Here is an 8738-nt window from a genome sequence, read left to right on the forward strand (position 1 = left end):
GTTTGTGGGTTTGCAAGAAGGTCCCTGACCAGAGCTAATGCTGTTTGGGGGGGCATGGCATGAAAAAGTTTGGGAACCCCTCATCTAGCATTTTATGACAGACTGTCAGACGAAGCAGATTTTATGTTAAAATGACCTGCCATACATCTAATGACTGACTGAGCACAGGCCACTGTGCTTATGCATACCCAAGTGGAAGAAAAGTAGTTCCCTCCAACCACATACAGTGGTTTGCAAAAGTATTCATACCCCTTGAACTTTTCCATATTTTGTCACATTACAACCACAAACATAAATATATTTCACTCTGGAGCTAATGCTGTTCGGGGGGCCATGGCATGAAAAAGTTTGGGAACCCCTCATCTAGCATTTAATGACAGACTGTCAGACGAAGCAGATTTTATGTTAAAATGACCTGCCATACATATAATGACTGACTGAGCACAGGCCACTGTGCTTATGCATACCCAAGTGGAAGAAAAGTAGTTCCCTCCAACCACATATGATTAAGATGTGATTTGAATAGTTTAGTTGTTTTCCGCTATTTTCCTGTTAATGATATACATTATGTGAAATAACTAAATCAAAGTATCGGTATTTTGATTTTAGTATCGGTTTTAAAACATAAAGTTCTGGTATCAGTAGTGTCAATATTTCAGTATTGATCTGCACATCATTAGTCACTGCAAATAAATAGCTTCAGTATTTCATTTTATATGACGAGCACTATGATTAACTTTGCTAGTAACTGTGCACGATCATGTGGAGTACCGGGACACAGTATGCCAACATWCAGTATACATGTCMCATACATGCACCATATATACCTTCTGCAGAAGAATAACAAGGAGACGAGTCTCTAGTTTGCCTTGAAGGTGATTCTGTCCCAAACTGAGCAACCCCTGCTTTGTCTTTCAGATAAAGCAGAGGACAAAAACAGGGAGTCCAGAGGAGGGAAAATAGAGAAAAAGAGAGATTATAAGACAGGCAGAGAGGAGGAGAAATGGGGGAGTGCAAAACGGCAGAACAGAAAAGGACAGAGTGAAGTCATTCGAGCTTTTCTTTCTTCTGAATAATCCCAGTTTTGTCCAAATTTAGTTTAAGGAGATTGTGGAACATCCAGTCCTTGACACCAGCCAGAAAGTCAAGTAACAGCAGCAACTTATAGACTGGATCTCTCAACGTGTTTCCACCCACCTCCACTTTCCATTTTTTCCCCTCACTTGCCCAGTTTCTCTGTCAGAGGAACAGACAATACATCGCAGGAGATGGAGGGAATGGTAAAAGTGTCTATAAAAAAGGTTAAATTTTATTTTAGCATTTTTCTAGTTTGGATGTATTTTTTTTTTTTTGTAAAAAACCAGTATGTCTCTTTTGCTGAAATTATTTACAGCAGGCAGAAAGGGAAAACCAAATATTTTCAACTGTTTGGTCCCAAATGTCTTAAAATGTTAATTGATGTGATTTAAAGGGGGTATACTGTATATTTCAGGCACATAATTCACTTCTATACTACAATCAAGTAACTTTGTTTCCTTCTRTTGTTCTGAAAATGCTGTATACAGTATATCAAAAATAAATTTGACTTTGTATCATAGTCTATCTAAACACCTTGAAATTGGTCTCAAGAACCTTCTACCGTTTCCAACACGCCCACTTTAACACGTCGTCACAACACTGCTCGGGGGGCTCTGTGGGGCGGGAGCTTGGCTGCAAACTGAGCTCCAGGGAGGAGCTTTGTATATATAGGTGGAGCTTTGTACCAGGAAGTGTTTCAGCTTCACATGGCTACAGGAGTTTCAAGGATTTCTCAAACATGCATGAATGAGTCAAAGCACCACTCTGGGTATGTTTTTGATGAGGACCTGCCTTTATGTCTTGATACAAAGCTCAAAAAAGTTGTTTTTGCACAACACCCTACCTTCAACAATTAATTAGATAAATTGTTTTTAAAGTATTCCTCTTCTCAGACTGTTTGTCAAAGATAAACTGCGTTTGTATAAATAGCTCAAAACAACACGAGAAAGCAAAAAACCATCAAACACAAAATTGTAGAAGTGGAAAACGCTCTGTTAAACAATAATTTGATGCTTTAAGTTTATTTATTTTTGTTTTAGTCAACCATAAGTTGGATGGTGGTTCATGAGGTTTCATGAGGAGCTGTCTGACTCCATGTCCTCTTGCTCCAGCTGGGGCTGATGAGTTGCCGAGTATTCGACTAGGTTGGGGATTTTGGACATCACGCAGCATCTTACGTTACTGCGGACGATCTCCATGTCATGGGCACCTGTCCGCCTGTTGGTTGCAGCGTTGTAGTACTCCACTTTGAAGGTGGTGGTGAAACCAGTGAAGCCCCCGACAACAAAGAGGCGGCCATCAAGCACTTCAATCATGGTGTCGGTCAGGCTCCCCTCCAAGCGGAGTTCGTTGCACACCGGGCCCAGGTTGATTGAAGTCTTGTTTCGTCCGCTCATCTTAAAATTTGTGGACTGTTCTCCTCGTGTTGTCACCTGTCGAGCATAAAAACACGAGAAAACTCCGATGGCATCATGTTTTTAGAATACAAACAACCAACAAAATTAAAGCTCCAGTTTGAAATTTTCATTTGAAAATTTAAATTTGCAGCATTTAAATGTGACCATTGTAACATGATATTAAACCAGTGCAGTGACTTTATTAAGATTTGTTTTGGAGGGCTACATGCATTTAGCATAGCATTAGTACTCATGCAGATATTAATCTGAGATAAACAAAATAAATATACTTAGCACAAAAAGTAAGGACATTGATTTATTGATTATTTCTTTGTTGTAACAACGTTTCTTGGCAATAAATCTTATACAGAGCACCTGATTGGCAGCACCTGGGGATACCGGAAGCTCAAAATTCATGTCAATAACATCAAATTAAACTGTTTGACAGAGAAGATTCTTATAGTGTGATTCTAGTTATTAATTGTCAGGAGGGAAAAACAAACAAACAAAAAAAAAGGCTAGTAGACTAAAAGAAAAGCAATGCTTTTGGAGGGATTGACATTTTAATGCATTTTCTGCGGGAATCCTTTTACATTAAATATAAAAAGTTACAAAAAAGCAAAGGTCGTGGCACCTATAACACTATTAATGAGAATTACAGTTACATGTAAAAATAAATACATTAAAAAGCACATGAATGGTTGTTTTGTTCTCCTGTACCGGTGCATGAACGTCCCCTCAGCAGCCGGTGTGTCGCTGCACCCGTGGCTGGTGGGGGTTTGAGTCCTGGATGTTCCTGATGTGGGGGGTAACTGTCTGTGTCGGGGGCTTCAGAAACTGATGTGCCTGCAGGGCCACCGCTGTCAGCGAAGTGTCAAAGTGGACACCTGTCAGTGCCATTTCCCTAATTATTGCTTGAATTCCTGGGTCTGCTTGGGTCTACGCTGCCACCCCTCCAAACTGTCCTCCTCCAGTTGTCACTGTGAAGGGAATTCTGTCTGCTTTTTGTTTCAACTCAGCAAAAATCGTTTGACTCTCAAATGGCTGCACATGAAGTACATTATCTAGTTGTTTTATTTAGCTTAATTATTCTTTTTTGACCTAAGGCTGGAACAAATAGCCTAAATTATTCAGCGATGTCACAACGCGTCACAAGTGAACTTGTGCAAAAGATTTGACAATTGTGTCTGCCTTTCCTTCAGCAACCTGAGCTCAAACCTGCAGCCTCAGGAGACCACAGCACTGATCACTTTGCCTCTCCAAAATACAAGCAGAAAATATAACAAATTCCTCCCTGACATACAGAGCCAACATGTTGTTATTCCTCATCTCATCTTTGCTCTCTTCAAGTTTTTGTTTTCAATCTGAGAAAATTACCTGAAAAATCTTATCCAGACATAATCTCCTGTTTTCTGCCTGAGCTATCTGCCTTAAAATGCAACATGAGTCAGGAAAGACTGTAGCTATGAATTCCACTTTGTRTCATAAAAACCAAAATAGTCCTATTTGTCACTTTTTCTTTTTCTTTATCCTCATCTTTTGAGCATTTCCTGTGTGAAATGAATCAAGCATATGCACGATTAACTGTAATTCCCACTAAACAATCCTCTGAGTGTATCTGAGTTTTATAAATGACATAATGACTCTAAACAAGAGTGTTAATACTCTGAGATTTTTGCATTCACGAGGGAAAAACGAACAGAAACGGAGGCCATAGAGCATGAGAAGAACAGAGATATGACTGGACTCTAGATGTATGCTGCCGGTGCAAATTATTGTTTATAGGCATAAAAAAGGGAGACTATTAGGATTTAAATTGCCTCTAACATAGCTTGATRTATGCAAGCAAAGAAAGAAAAACTACATTTACTTGTCAGTTACAATTTATCCAACTGATAAAACCTCTATTGCTCAATTGTCCCTATCTTGTCGTGAATCTAAGCTGCCATTAAAACACGCAACAGGTTCATAAATTACCTCCAGATGACTGTTATCACCGAGCTGAGCTGCGTTTGTTTTATTCCTCACAAAATGTGAGATTGCACAGTTTTCTTCTCCATGCGACAGTGATGTAAATTTCTTGTCAAACGTTCCCACTCGTGTCCGATCCCCCTTCAGCCCCTGTGACTTTGTGACCTYCGTGTGAAGAACAGCCTGCAGCTTGACTCGACACAGTCAGAACTGAACAAAGCCTTTGTCAAACACGCTGACCCATTTATGGAAAGAGTCCCTTTGGATTGCTCATCAGCAACAGTTAAGAGCAGGAGAAGTCAAGACGGCGTGACATTTTACAAAGAACACTTCAAATGAGACACAAAAGGCAGTGAGGCCGCAGTCTTCTCTGATTTGTTTGGTATATTTTTGGCTTTAGGCTAACTTATTTAGCATTATTCCCTCAGCTTTTCTTCCATCTGCTCACTAGCTGTTAGTCAAGACCACCTAACCTGAGACCAAGTCAAGACCTGAGTGTATAGAGATTGAGACAAGGCCAAGACTTTTAGGGGCTGAGACCCTAAAAACACCAAAATCAGGGGCGGTTCTAGGGGCGGGGCCACAGGGGCATTGGCCCCCGCTGAAATTTGATTGGCCCCCTGAAGTGTCTCTGTCCTGTCACCTATCTGTCTTTTGCCCAAGAGTGATGATGCTGGGTGCAGTTCTATGTCTAAACACTAGGGGCACTAATGAGCCAAATAGGAACGTCCAGCATGAATAAAGCTGACAGAAGTCTTTTTCTTTTCTTAAAATTTGAACAATAATGCAGAAAAAGCCTTTCAACTCACAAATGATGGCTGGATTCTCTCACATGCTGTGCGTTTGATAGGATTTTATCTATGTACTGTAAAATGCATGTAAAACTCATAAGGAGAATTTAATGCAAGCTGTTTTAAAATTACTTTTCAAGTGCTTAAAAGTGACTAGTAAAATAATATATAATACCATACCAAAAACAACGATTAGTGTGCAAGGATGCTGAACAAATACTTGGCCCCTCTGTGAATATTGTGACCCCTTGATGGCCCCTTACTCAGAAAAATCCTAGATCCACCACCGACCAAGATATTAAACAGTCAGAGCTGAAAYAARCATAATAATCTTTCATCAAAACTACTGGGTGACTTTCATCATTCAGTACACAAAATGTAAAATAATATTCTTTTGTTATTACTAAAGTCTTTATTTTTTCTGCCTTTTGTAAATAATACATAAAGTTATGTTGTTTTAAAACACAAAAAAGGATGTTTAGAGATAAATCGGACAATATTTGTTGGATCTGTCATCGGCGTTTGATACAGTGGACCATGGCATCCTGATAAACAGGCTCCAACATTTGGTTGGTATGTCGGGTTGCGTTTTAAAATGGTTCACCTCTTACCTAGTTGGCAGAACTTTTAGTGTGTCAGTGGGAAATGCAGTGTCTGATTCTGCAGAGCTTTTGTGGGGTGTGCCGCAGGGATCGGTCTTGGGACCTGTCCTGTTCCTGCTGTACCTACTTCCTCTGAGCAGGGTCATCCAGAAGTTCAGTGATGTGTCCTATCATCTGTACGCCGATGATCTGCAACTGTACTGCTCTTTCAAGCCAAGTGAGCCACATAAACTTTGCACTCTCACTAGTTGCTTGACCGAAGTGACAAAATGGCTCACTGAAAACAGCCTATTAACTCCAGTAAGACCGAGACCTTGATTGTTGCTCCTGACAGTGCTGTGCCTGGAATTAAGCAGCACCTTGGAAACTTGAGCTGCACAGTTAAAAGCAACCTGCGCAACTTAGGTGTCTTCATGGATGGAGCGATGTCTATGGAGCGGCACATAAACCAGCTTGTTAGGAATTGTTTTTTCCAAATTCGGAACATTTCTAAACTTCGTAAGATGGTGACTTATGGTGAGCTTGAGATGATTGTTCATGCTTTTGTCTCATCGAGATTGGATTACTGTAACAGTCTGTTCACATGTCTTAATAAGAAGGAGTTTGCACGTCTGCAGGTAGTACAAAACTCTGCTGCACGCCTGCTCACTTGCACCCACAGGAGGGAACATATTACACCCATCCTCAAAAGCTTGCACTGGCTGCCTGTATCTTACAGGATGCACTACAAAATCCTGGTACTGACTTTTAGAGCCCTTCATGGACAAGCGCCAGACTATATTAAGAACCTCATCCAGCCTTATGTTTCGACTAGGAGCCTCAGGTCGTCGAATCTGAACTTGTTGATGGTTCCTCTGACCCTTTTTAAGACTCGAGGAGACAGATCTTTTAAAGCTGTGGCGCCTCGCCTCTGGAATGAGCTACCTTGCACCATTCGATCTCTGGATTGTATAGACACTTTTAGGAAACAACTTAAGACCCACTTTTTTAAACTTGCTTTTTAGCGTAATACTGTGTTTTATTGTTTTGTATGTTGCTTTTAATTTATTTATTTCTTTTACACTTGTGCAGCACTTTGTGACCCTGGTCTGTGAAAAGCGCTATAGAAATAAAGTTTACTTACTTACTTACTTACTTAATATTCTGGCAATTTAGTGTTGACTAGTCCTAAAAAAAAACCGAGTCCTCCAAGTCTTGAGTACTACATCACTATCATCAGCCCACCTGTCGGCCCAGTAATCTGCACTCCTCAGCTCTTTGACAGATTTCTGTTTCTGTTTTGCTTCATGTTGTCTGTTTGACTCTTCAGTCTGTTTTTTTTTCATTGTTTTTCTGTCAAATTGTTCTTAAATTATTATTTCACTGGTTTCTCTCCATGCCTCCATTTTGGGTATTTCTTTTTTTGACATTTGTGTTATTCCTGGCCTGAACTGATTCATCACAGGTGGAGAAACACATTTATCTAAGAACTAATACTGTAAACTTAAGACAAGTTTTAAAACCTGTTTCTTTAAACTGTTTCTTACTGTCTTATATATGTACATAAATAGACATTTGTCTAACTGACATCATTTTTAAAAGGAATAGATTAGATCACTCAAATTACTCAAGGTAATAAAGTTAGGATGTTTTGGATGCAAAAGCAAATCAACTAAATAAATAGCTCTAATAGTCCTATAGAATCAGGGACTGAAGAAGTTTTCATGGATTTTTGTGAGGAACTCTATTAGAAATACTGTATAAAAGTCACAAACTGCAAAAGTTACACTATTCCCGACCCAGTTGAATGTTTTGATATTTGGTTTAAATTGTACAAAGTAGCCTGCAGAAATAGCTTGATTACTTTAAAAGAAAACATGAAAAGCAGCATTCTGCTCAGCATTTATGATGAATTAACCATGTCACATAAAAAACACCTATAACACTGAAAACTAGAGAAGTCAAATGTTTACCCCTGAACATGATGTGAGCAGAAATGTATTCAGGTGTTCCATTGAATATTTTCGGACTTTATACGTATTTGATTTGAATTTTTGCCTTTTTTCCCAAATTGGCAGTGTGTTTCTCTTAGACTGGAAGGTGAAGTCAAGATGAATGTTCAGCAACACAAATGTCTACTCTCTATAAATCTGTTTATTTTTTTTCCCGTGCTCACAGCACTTTTTTTTTCTTTCCATATGTTGAAAAGGCACACTCAAAACGCAAAATGCATCCAGGCATGAAGAAGGGAAAGTAGGTCTGCGGCGCTGCAGCGGCTCTCTAAAATAAAAAGAAAAGCTGATGGGGCAGAAAAGGCTGCACTCTGATCCATATTCATATTTCCTTTCATTTAGCTGAGAACTCTCCACAACTGTTGATTCGATTTGAAGAATCACTTGTTCGCTTTCAGAGGAGCGTGCAGTCGGGTTTCTTTTGCATAATTATGTCGTTACTTCGGGGGGTTTCCTGTGGCTGTGTGAGTGCATTAACGCGGTTTGCGAAGAAACACACTCACAGGAAAAGGTGGCTGCAGAAATTACACATTCACTTTTAAGGGCTTGTTTTTCATTAACCTTTATTTGTCTGGGTTAAGCTGGTTGAGGGGGAAGAAAATGTTGCTTCATTATAAGTTTTTGTTCTCACACTTTCAAAGAGATGAAGAAAACATGTTTCTTTCAAGCAGAATTTGATACGTTTTTAAGTGTAGAATTTGTCTTGCATGTCAGACCTGCTGAAAACTGGTAAAATATTTTTAAAAATGCTCAGAAAAACAACATTGTTACCTTTGCTTTTGACTTTATGCAATAAAATATTCACAATTACAGTTAAAAAATGTTCATTAAAGAATAAAATCTGTATTAAAGGGCCAATATTATGTGTTTCTCAGGCATACATTTAAATACTATACCATAATAAAGTAT

The 8738-nt window shown here is 39.2% G+C and overlaps 1 protein-coding gene across 1 annotated transcript in view; it reads right to left on the minus strand.

Annotated features, from left to right (window-relative positions):
- Positions 1 to 2072: 2072 nt before the first annotated feature.
- Positions 2073 to 8738, minus strand: part of zgc:63863 (TBC1 domain family member 20) — a 55910-nt gene continuing 49244 nt past the window's right edge. The window contains exon 11 of the transcript XR_001310280.1: positions 2073 to 2510. The gene's annotated coding sequence lies outside the window, so the exon portion shown is untranslated. The remainder of the gene's footprint in view (positions 2511 to 8738) is intronic.

The sequence above is a fragment of the Austrofundulus limnaeus genome, unplaced genomic scaffold (genome assembly GCF_001266775.1).
Source record: "Austrofundulus limnaeus strain Quisiro unplaced genomic scaffold, Austrofundulus_limnaeus-1.0 Scaffold56, whole genome shotgun sequence".
Lineage (NCBI taxonomy): Eukaryota > Metazoa > Chordata > Actinopteri > Cyprinodontiformes > Rivulidae > Austrofundulus > Austrofundulus limnaeus.